Below are 9,140 nucleotides of genomic sequence, written 5' to 3'. Positions count from 1 at the left end.
TAAAAGGTTAAAAATCAGATAACAATAGTAGTCAAGTTTCAAGGTCATATTTTTGGGAAGATATTTTTATTATCCTTTACTAAATTTTGAACAGTTTTCTTTCCCCTGGAATAAATTATTGTACTAAAGTTTTAAGAATATAAATTCTTGCAAACATAATTTGTAGTGCTTTCTGAGATTTTCCTAATGGATTCATTACTTTTCATCCCAATTTTCCACAGCTTATATTTCTTTAAAGTTGTGTTGAGCAACTGTTTTCTTGAGAAAAATATTGGTAAAATATTCTGTTTTTCTTCATGTTGAACACAAGGATGCTTATAGTCAGAACCGTAGCCTTCAGGCTATGGTCTTCTTACTTTTTTTTCCATTTTTATTTATTTTACAATTGATGATTAGTATACAACATTATTAAAGAATAGGGTAGCAGTACAAATAAACACTATTAAATCAGTAGAAATGTTTGAAATTTTATATTAAAATTTAAGATAGAAACATCAAATTGTGGTTGATTATTTCTTCTTTAAAACCTCAGTACACTTTGAGCCAGAATGACTTCTTTCTTATGAGTTATTCATTTACTACTATAATCACTGACTTTTCTTTTTCTGTTTAAAGATATACTACTTATTCAGACAAGGGCTTCATTCATATGTGTGATCAAATCTATGTAGCATGAACCTTTAATATGTTGCCTGTGACATGAAGATAACATCTACTCAGAATGCCCTTAAAATAATCAAACAATTCAGTTAAATGATGCTACATGTCTCACTTAATCCTTATCACTGTTTTCCTTCAGGCTATGACTCTTTGGTAAATTTTATCCTCTTATTATTAACTTAATAAAGACAGATGATGATGGAAATGAATACAAAGAAAAACTAGTAGTAACACATTTAAAGAATAAATGTTAATGAATTTTCTCTGCATTTTATAGCAGACTATATTGTTCCCTTTCCCTCAAACATTTTATTTTAATAACAGCACTCACACACTCTTGCATGAAAATAAACACCCACAATCAGCAAATAAATACAAGTCACTCTAAAAATGCTCACAAAAAGATAATAACTTAGGTTGTTTTTTAAAACCATGCAAGCAACTTAGTGTGTATATTTAGAAATTTAGAAATTAACATCAGTTCTGTTCATTACATTTCAAAAGGAGGAGAAACAATAAGTCAAGTTGCCATTTAGTTTTTCATATTCATAGAGAGGAAAATAATGTTATTTACTTGATAGATGTTGACCATTGTTGTAGACCCATCTGTACCTATGGACATATGTAGAACTGTCTACTGAGACTAAAAAACAGTTATCTCACACTTCTTTTCATTAAAACAGAAAATTCAGTGAAGAAATGGATACTTTTCAAGAATCATATAAAAAGGTAGAAACCTCTTTTGCTATATGGTTATATTGCAACATCATAAAAGTGTAAGTTGGCTATTACAGAATTCAAAAGGATTATCCATGTTCAAAGAAAGGGGTGAACAGATGGTTTTCTTTCATAAACTTTTTTTGATTAATAAATTTCATCAAAATACAGAATAAGCATAAAGCTAGCGTTTGTTATCCGTGTGTAAATACCTATCAAATTTAAGACATTTGCCAAAAAATTATTGAAAAAACCAAATGTAAACTATTTTGACAGGCCTATTTATGAATAGACATATTCTGGCATTTTACATGGAACCGTCAAATACTTCCTTTCCCACCTCATTTATCACAAGGTCTTGGCTGCTGAGACTGGCTGCCATCTTGTGATGGGAAGAGTTGCACAAAGTGTACATTGTCAGTGGTCACACTCACAAGAGGAATTGTCAGGGTCATACTGAAAAGGGGAATTGCAAAAGAGAATTAGAATATGCCTGAAGCTTGATACCTGCCAAGGAAGTAGAGGATAACCCTCTGCAATAAACTGATAGCTAGATCATTTAAGTATTAAATGTTTTGGTCAATAAAATCAGTGCTTGTGTTTTACCCAATATTAGTGAAGATGTCCACTCTCAACACAGAGTTTAACAGTTCCCATTCCAAGCTCATTTTCAACTTGAGATTAAGAGAGATGGATGCTGAATTTTGTGACAAAAGCAAACCAGATGAACAGTGTTAATATCTATCTACTCAGTGTGAGTTTTCAAACCCACCATTCTAAATCTCTCAGTTGCCTGCTTGTCTGTTTCTACACTAGATATTTGTAGGTATGAACGATTCCTGGCATACTTTAAGAGGCAGTTGTCCCATGATGATGAAGAAGTGTTTATGTGTGTTTGACTGGATACATTCTTCACTTTGTTACCATATGTGCAACATGGTCAGATGGTTAATGAGTTTTCAGGGCTGAAATGCATCTGGTCCAACTTTAAACTTATGGTTTATAATACTTCACTGGAAAGCATGTAATTAATCTTTCAGTGGATAATCTACCATAACTCCTAAACTAATTAAGAAATAGATATTCTTTTTAACAGGATTTGAAAATTAAGTTTTATATAGGTTAAAGGAGGAAAAAAGCTTGTACAATGATAAAAAAAGTAATAACACCTCAGATAAAATTGATTCCCTTCCTCCTTCCTCCTCCACCAAATCCTGTTGATAGAATTATGCCTCTTCATTGAATGTGTGCTAATAGTCTTTCCCTTGAGGAAAAGGACAGTCTCTTATTCATCTATAAATTCTGAGCATCTGGCATAGAGTAAAAGCATAAAAGGTGTTTATTGATCAAAATATTATGGGAGTTATTTCAGAGATATTCCACCTTGTGATAACATGGATTAAAAAAACTGTGTAGGCAAACACATACAATTACATGTTGTATGTGTTTGCCTACATAGCACATATATAAATATATATATATGATTGTATGTATACAAATTTCACGAATAAACTGAGGGAAAGAAATTTTCAAAAATATATATATAGTCAGACTGGTGGTATTATTTCATTTGTGTTTCAAATGAAGAGAATCTGATGCTGAAGCTTATGTTCTTAACACTATGATATATGAGCCACTAAATAGTTCCTCATGTGGATCTAACACAATTTCTTTGATCATTCTATTCTCCTCAACCAAGTTGGCTTTCCTAATTTATTATAATTATAAATAATTATAAGGTATAAAGTAGAAATCTGCTAATAAAAAACCCACAAGTGGTGTTCAAGAATCATATGATATTACACTGGTTTTAAAAGAAAAATTTCTTTATAGAGCATTATAATTTACAATACCAAGTGCATTTTAAATGTTGCAGATTTTTTCACACCTTTGGCATCATTAAGAATCTAAAAAATTTTTCCCTCCAAAATTCTGTTAGTGTTCAAAACAATGTTATTGTTATAATTTATGTATTTGATTCTAGCTTAAAAATTTCCTACAGTTTATTTACAGGTTTTATTTTTGCACAAATTTTAAATTCATGCTAATCAAAAATGTGTCTGTTCATGTTTTAGTGTATTTATTTCACATCAGTTTGTATGACCTAAATGATGAGTGACACGAGATCTTCATGGGCTGTGAATGTGCCCTAGTCTTTTGTTTACTGTATTTTTCATGTACAATTTTTTCAATCATGTTTAATTTTCAAATCAACTTGATTTTTCCTTAAATACTTCTATTTTGTTTGGCTCAAGATATTTTTGACTTGAAAAATTTCATAAGAATTTATTATTTTTTTCTATTTGAATTATTTTCTATTTCTTTAATCTAGCAGAAACACATTTTGGTTTGTTGGATGAAATGATCTTTCTTTATTTGAATATAGATCTTGAAATTATTTAACTTCTCCTGATTACAGGAATGTTGCCTACCATGGTACCTTGCAGTGTCTGTAGCATGAAACATGCTCAACATGTATTTGTGGAATTAAATTTGATTAGATGTCTGGCATATTGAAAGCACTCAGGAAAAATATATGTATCAATTAATTTTTTAATTTATTTATGTGTGCTCAGTCTCTCAGTCATGTCTGACTCTTTGTGACCCCATGGACTGCAGCCTGCCCGGCCCTTTTGTTCATGGGGATTTTCCAGGCAAGAATACTGGAGTGGATTTCCATGCCCTCCTCCAGGGGATCTTCCCAACCCAGGGACTGAACCTAGGCCTCCCACATTGCAGGCAGATTCTTTACCATCTGAGCCACCAGGGAAGTCCAAGAATGCTAGAATGGGTAACCTGTCCCTTCTCCAGGGGATCTTCCCAACACAGGGATCCAACTGGGGTCTCCTGCATTGCAGGTGGATTCTTACCAGCTGAGTTACCAGGAAAGTCCATATAATATGTTATACACACACACACACACACACACACTGCTAGAATGAGTAAGCTGTCCCTTCTCCAGGGGATCTTCCCGACACAGGGATCCAACTGGGGTCTCCTGCATTGCAGGTGGATTCTTACCAGCTGAGTTACCAGGAAAGTCCATATAATATGTTATACACACACACACACACACACACACACACACACACACACACACTGCTAGAATGAGTAAGCTGTCCCTTCTCCAGGGGATCTTCCCGACACAGGGATCCAACTGGGGTCTCCTGCATTGCAGGTGGATTCTTACCAGCTGAGTTACCAGGAAAGTCCATATAATATGTTATACACACACACACACACACACACACACACACACTGCTAGAATGAGTAAGCTGTCCCTTCTCCAGGGGATCTTCCCGACACAGGGATCCAACTGGGGTCTCCTGCATTGCAGGTGGATTCTTACAAGCTGAGTTACCAGGAAAGTCCATATAATATGTTACACACACACACACACACACGTGTGTGTGTATATATCCTGCATATATCTGTAGAATCCTGAGATTCTAAAAGCATATAAAAGCATTCCTAAAGCATACAATGAAGAACCAATTCTATTGTAATCATCTGCAGCACTTTTGTGGGATCTTGTCATCTTATCAGATTTAGCAGATGCATCCTTAACTCGGTTATAATATTCTAAAAGGAATGTTCATTCATGCTCAAAGAAATCATCTACATCCTTTACTCCAGAAACAATTACTCCATCTGCTGATTTAACCATGTTTTTAAAGAAATCTTCTAGTTTCTCTTTTTTATTTTTTCCTCGCACACTCAAATCTTGATTATATTCCAGGAAGACATGGAAATTTAAATCTTTCCTCAAAATGGGATGTGCAGCCACACGACACAGAAACACTTCATGCATTGCAACCATCTTCTTGAATATTGCCAAATACTCAGCTTCCAATTCCTGTTTCATCTTCGTGAATTCCTCCTTCGTCATAGACCCTTCTCCTTCTCCAAGTTTCTGTAGTTTCTCCCTTGAGGCATCAAAATCAGGTCTTGGTGGTGCTGGAGGAATAATGTAACCTGCATAGTCTTCATTTTCAATGAAGGAATAGTGAAGCCAGATAAATTCCTCATGTTGTCGAACAACAGAAAACTCATTCTGTTTAAAATTTAGCAATGAACTCTTTGTGTGAACAGTGAATTTTACTTTGTCTCTCTCACTCAGAGCATCAGAAATGTCCACGTGCAGAGCAGCATCACTCTGAAAATCTACATTTATTGCTTTAAGTCCGTGGTCCTTCTCCAAGAGGAAGTCGGGGCTGTTGTCCAGGCCTTCCATCATGGCTGCTCCGAGGCGAGGGCCAGCGCAGGCACATATGTGTGTGTGTGTGTGTGTGTGTGTGTATGCTAAGTCTCTTGTCATGTCCTCCTCCTGGGAATCTTCCCAACCTCCTCTTTGTGACCCCATAGACTATAGCCAGGCTCCTCTGGCCATGGGATTCTTAAGGCAAGGATAGTAGAGTGGCTTGCCATTGCCTCCTCCAGGGGATCTTCTCAACCCACGGATCAAACCCGTGTCTTTTTATGTCTCCTGCATTGGCAAGCAGGTTCTTTATCACTAGCACCACCTAGGAAGCTCAGTCATGTCCAACTCTTTGGCAACCCCTTGGACTATAGCCCACCAGGCTTGTGTGTCCATGGGATTTCCCAGGCAAGAATACTGGAGTGGGTTGACATTTCCTCCTCCAGGGGGTCTTACTGACCCAGCATTAAAATCCATATCTTCTGCATCTTCCTGCATTGGCAGGTAGATTATTTACTACTGAGCCACCTGGGAAGCCATATATGTATTTCTATTAAATCATCCCCCCAATCTCTTCCAGAAAATAGAGGGAACTCTTCCTGACTCACTTTATGAGGATGAAAGTGAAAGTCGCTCAGTTGTGTCCAACTCTTTGCAACCCCATGGACTATAAAGGTCATGGAATTCTCCAGAATACTGGAGTGGGTAGCCTTTCCCTTCTCCAGGGGATCTTCCCAACTCAGGGATTGAACCCGGGTCTCTCGCATTACAGGAAGATTCTTTACCAGCTGAGCCACAATGGAAGCCCCTTTATGAGGATCAGATCAGATCAGATCAGTCGCTCAGTCGTGTCCGACTCTTTGCGACCCCATGAATTGCAGCACGCCATGCCTTCCTGTCCATCACCAACTCCCGGAGTTCACTCAGACTCACATCCATCGAGTCAGTGATGCCATCCAGCCATCTCATCCTCTGTCATCCCCTTCTCCTCCTGCCCCCAATCCCTCCCAGCATCAGGGTCTTTTCGAATGAGTTAAATCTTCACATGAGGTGGCCAAAGTACTGGAGCTTCAGCTTTAACATCATTCCTTCCGAAGAAATCCCAGGGCTGACCTCCCTCAGAATGGACTGGTTGGATCTCCTTGCAGTCCAAGGGACTCTCAAGAGTCTTCTCCAACACCACAGTACAAAAGCATCAATTCTTCAGCGCTCAGCCTTCTTCATAGTCCAACTCTCATATCCATACATGACCACAGGAAAAACCATAGCCTTGACTAGATGAACCTTTGTTGGCAAAGTAATGTCTCTGCTTTTGAATATGCTATCTAGGTTGGCCATAACTTTCCCTCCAAGGAGTAAGCGTCATTTAATTTCATGGCTGCAGTCACCATCTGTAGTGATTTTGGAGCCCAGAAAAATAAAGTCTGACACTGTTTCCACTGTTTCCCCATCTATTTCCCATGAAGTGATGGGACCGGATGCCATGATCTTCATTTTATGAGGATAGTATAAGCCTAATGTAAAAATCAGAAAAAGACATTATAGAAAACTACAAACCAATATCTCTTACCTGCACTGATGCAATAATCCTCAATCAAGTATTAACAAATTAAATACAGCCATGTACAAAAGCATTTACACAGCAATCAAGTGAAATTTTTTCAACATAGTCAATGAGATTTCCATAATTGGAAATTAATCATTATAATCAATATACCAATTGGTTAAAGAGAAAAAAAGCTTATTACCATATAAATTGATTCAGAACAAGTATTTCATGAAATCCAATACCCATTCATTGTAAAAACTCTCAAAAAACTAGAAATAGAGAACTTGTTCAACTTGATTAAAAAAAAAGTTAACATTAATTTCCCCAAATTGATTTGTAGATTTCACTTAATTCCATTGAAAATCTCAGCAAATTTTTTTCAATAGAAATTTACAATTTTAAATTAATGAAACTAATCTAAAATAGTCAAAGCTATTTTACAAAAGAAGAGTACAATGAGAACACTTATTTACCTATTATCAAGATGTGCAGTCAAACTACAGTAATTTATAAACTGTGCCATTGACATGATTTGGGCCTGTATATCAGTGAGACAGAACAGAGAGTCTAGAAATAGATAAACAGATCTAAATATGTATCATCAATTGTGACCATATTGTGACAAGGAGGCCAAGTTAATTCAGTTTGAAAAGGTAATTTTTACAGAAACAGTGCTGGAGCTACTGATATTCATAGGGAGAGAAATAAACTACGACGTTTACCTCACACCATACATGAAAATAAATAAAAATGGATTATAGAGGCAGGAGAACTTAGAACATTTGTTTACAAGACTAGAGTTTGAATATTTATAGCATCATTACTTATAATAGCCTCAACATAAAACTATACAAATGCCTATAAAGTAAAAAATGGATAAACAAAATGTGACATATCCATACAATGGAGAAATACCAATGAAAAGCAGAGTTACTGAAACATGGATGAACCTCAGAAATATTGTCAAAGAGGCCAGACATGAAAGACCACATACTAAATGACATAATTTGTATAACATTTCTAGAAAAAAAGAACTTATTACTGACAAAACTTGGAGTTGTGGCTTGGATGGAGAAAATTTTGCTCTGGTGGAAATGTCTAAAGAGCTAATTCTGATCACAATTTCATAACCTCAGGAATCTACTAAAATTCTTTGAAATATATATCTAGAGTGCTCAGTTTACATGGTATTTAAATCATACCACCATAAAATTGTGTAAAAATCAAAATGACCATAAGACTCAGCAATTGTGCTCCTTGGTATTTACCTAAATGAGTTGAAAATGTATGTTCAGACAAAAATCTGCACATGATTGTTTACATTAGATTTATTCCTAATTGCCAAAAGCAACTAAGCAACTAAGATTGGAAGCAACTAAGATATCCTTCAGTAACTGAATGGATAAATAAACTATGATATATCCAGCCAATGGAATTTAATTTAACACTAAAAAGAAATGAGTTATCAAACCATGAAAAGATAAGAGGCAAACTTAAATGAGTGTCATGAGTAAAAGAAGCCAATCAGCAAAGGTTGCATATTGTATAGTTCCAAATAAATGATGTTCTGAATAAAGCCTCACTATGGATGAAGGAAAAAGATCAGTATTTGCTATGATCCACAATATTACCTGGGCTTCCCAGGTGGCACTGGTGGTAAAGAAGCTGCCTGCCAATGCAGGAGATATGAGAGACGTGTTTTTGACCCCTGGATCTGGAAAATCCCCTGGAGGAGGGTATGGCAAACTACTCCAGTATTCTTGCCTGAGGAATCCCATGGACAGAGAGGCCTGGCAGGCTACAGTCCATAGGGTGGTCCAACATGATTGAAGCGACTTAGCATGCATGTATGCACAATATTACCTGACACAATGGCAGAAAAAATTTGATCTCTACATGTAATCCCTGAGGATATCAAATAATTTTTCATGCCTGGTGTTACTCATCAATCTGAACAGGTCACATGGCTCCAAATTACTGTAAGGAGTTGAGAAATATGATTCTATCCTGTGCCAG

General features: G+C 36.2%; 1 pseudogene across 1 annotated transcript; it reads right to left on the bottom strand.

The window, feature by feature from the left end:
* Window positions 1–4,841: 4,841 nt before the first annotated feature.
* On the bottom strand, window positions 4,842–5,644 carry LOC147378297 (sorting nexin-6 pseudogene; annotated as a pseudogene). The gene has a single exon (XR_015151831.1). The product of XR_015151831.1 is annotated as a sorting nexin-6 pseudogene (transcript).
* Between the last annotated feature and the right edge of the window lie 3,496 nt (window positions 5,645–9,140).

This window comes from Bos grunniens, chromosome 2, assembly GCF_055505025.1.
Source record: "Bos grunniens cultivar Pamir isolate PY7600 chromosome 2, Bosgru_T2T1.0, whole genome shotgun sequence".
NCBI classification, from domain to species: Eukaryota; Metazoa; Chordata; class Mammalia; order Artiodactyla; family Bovidae; genus Bos; species Bos grunniens.
This window is presented reverse-complemented; position numbering and strand designations above follow the sequence as displayed.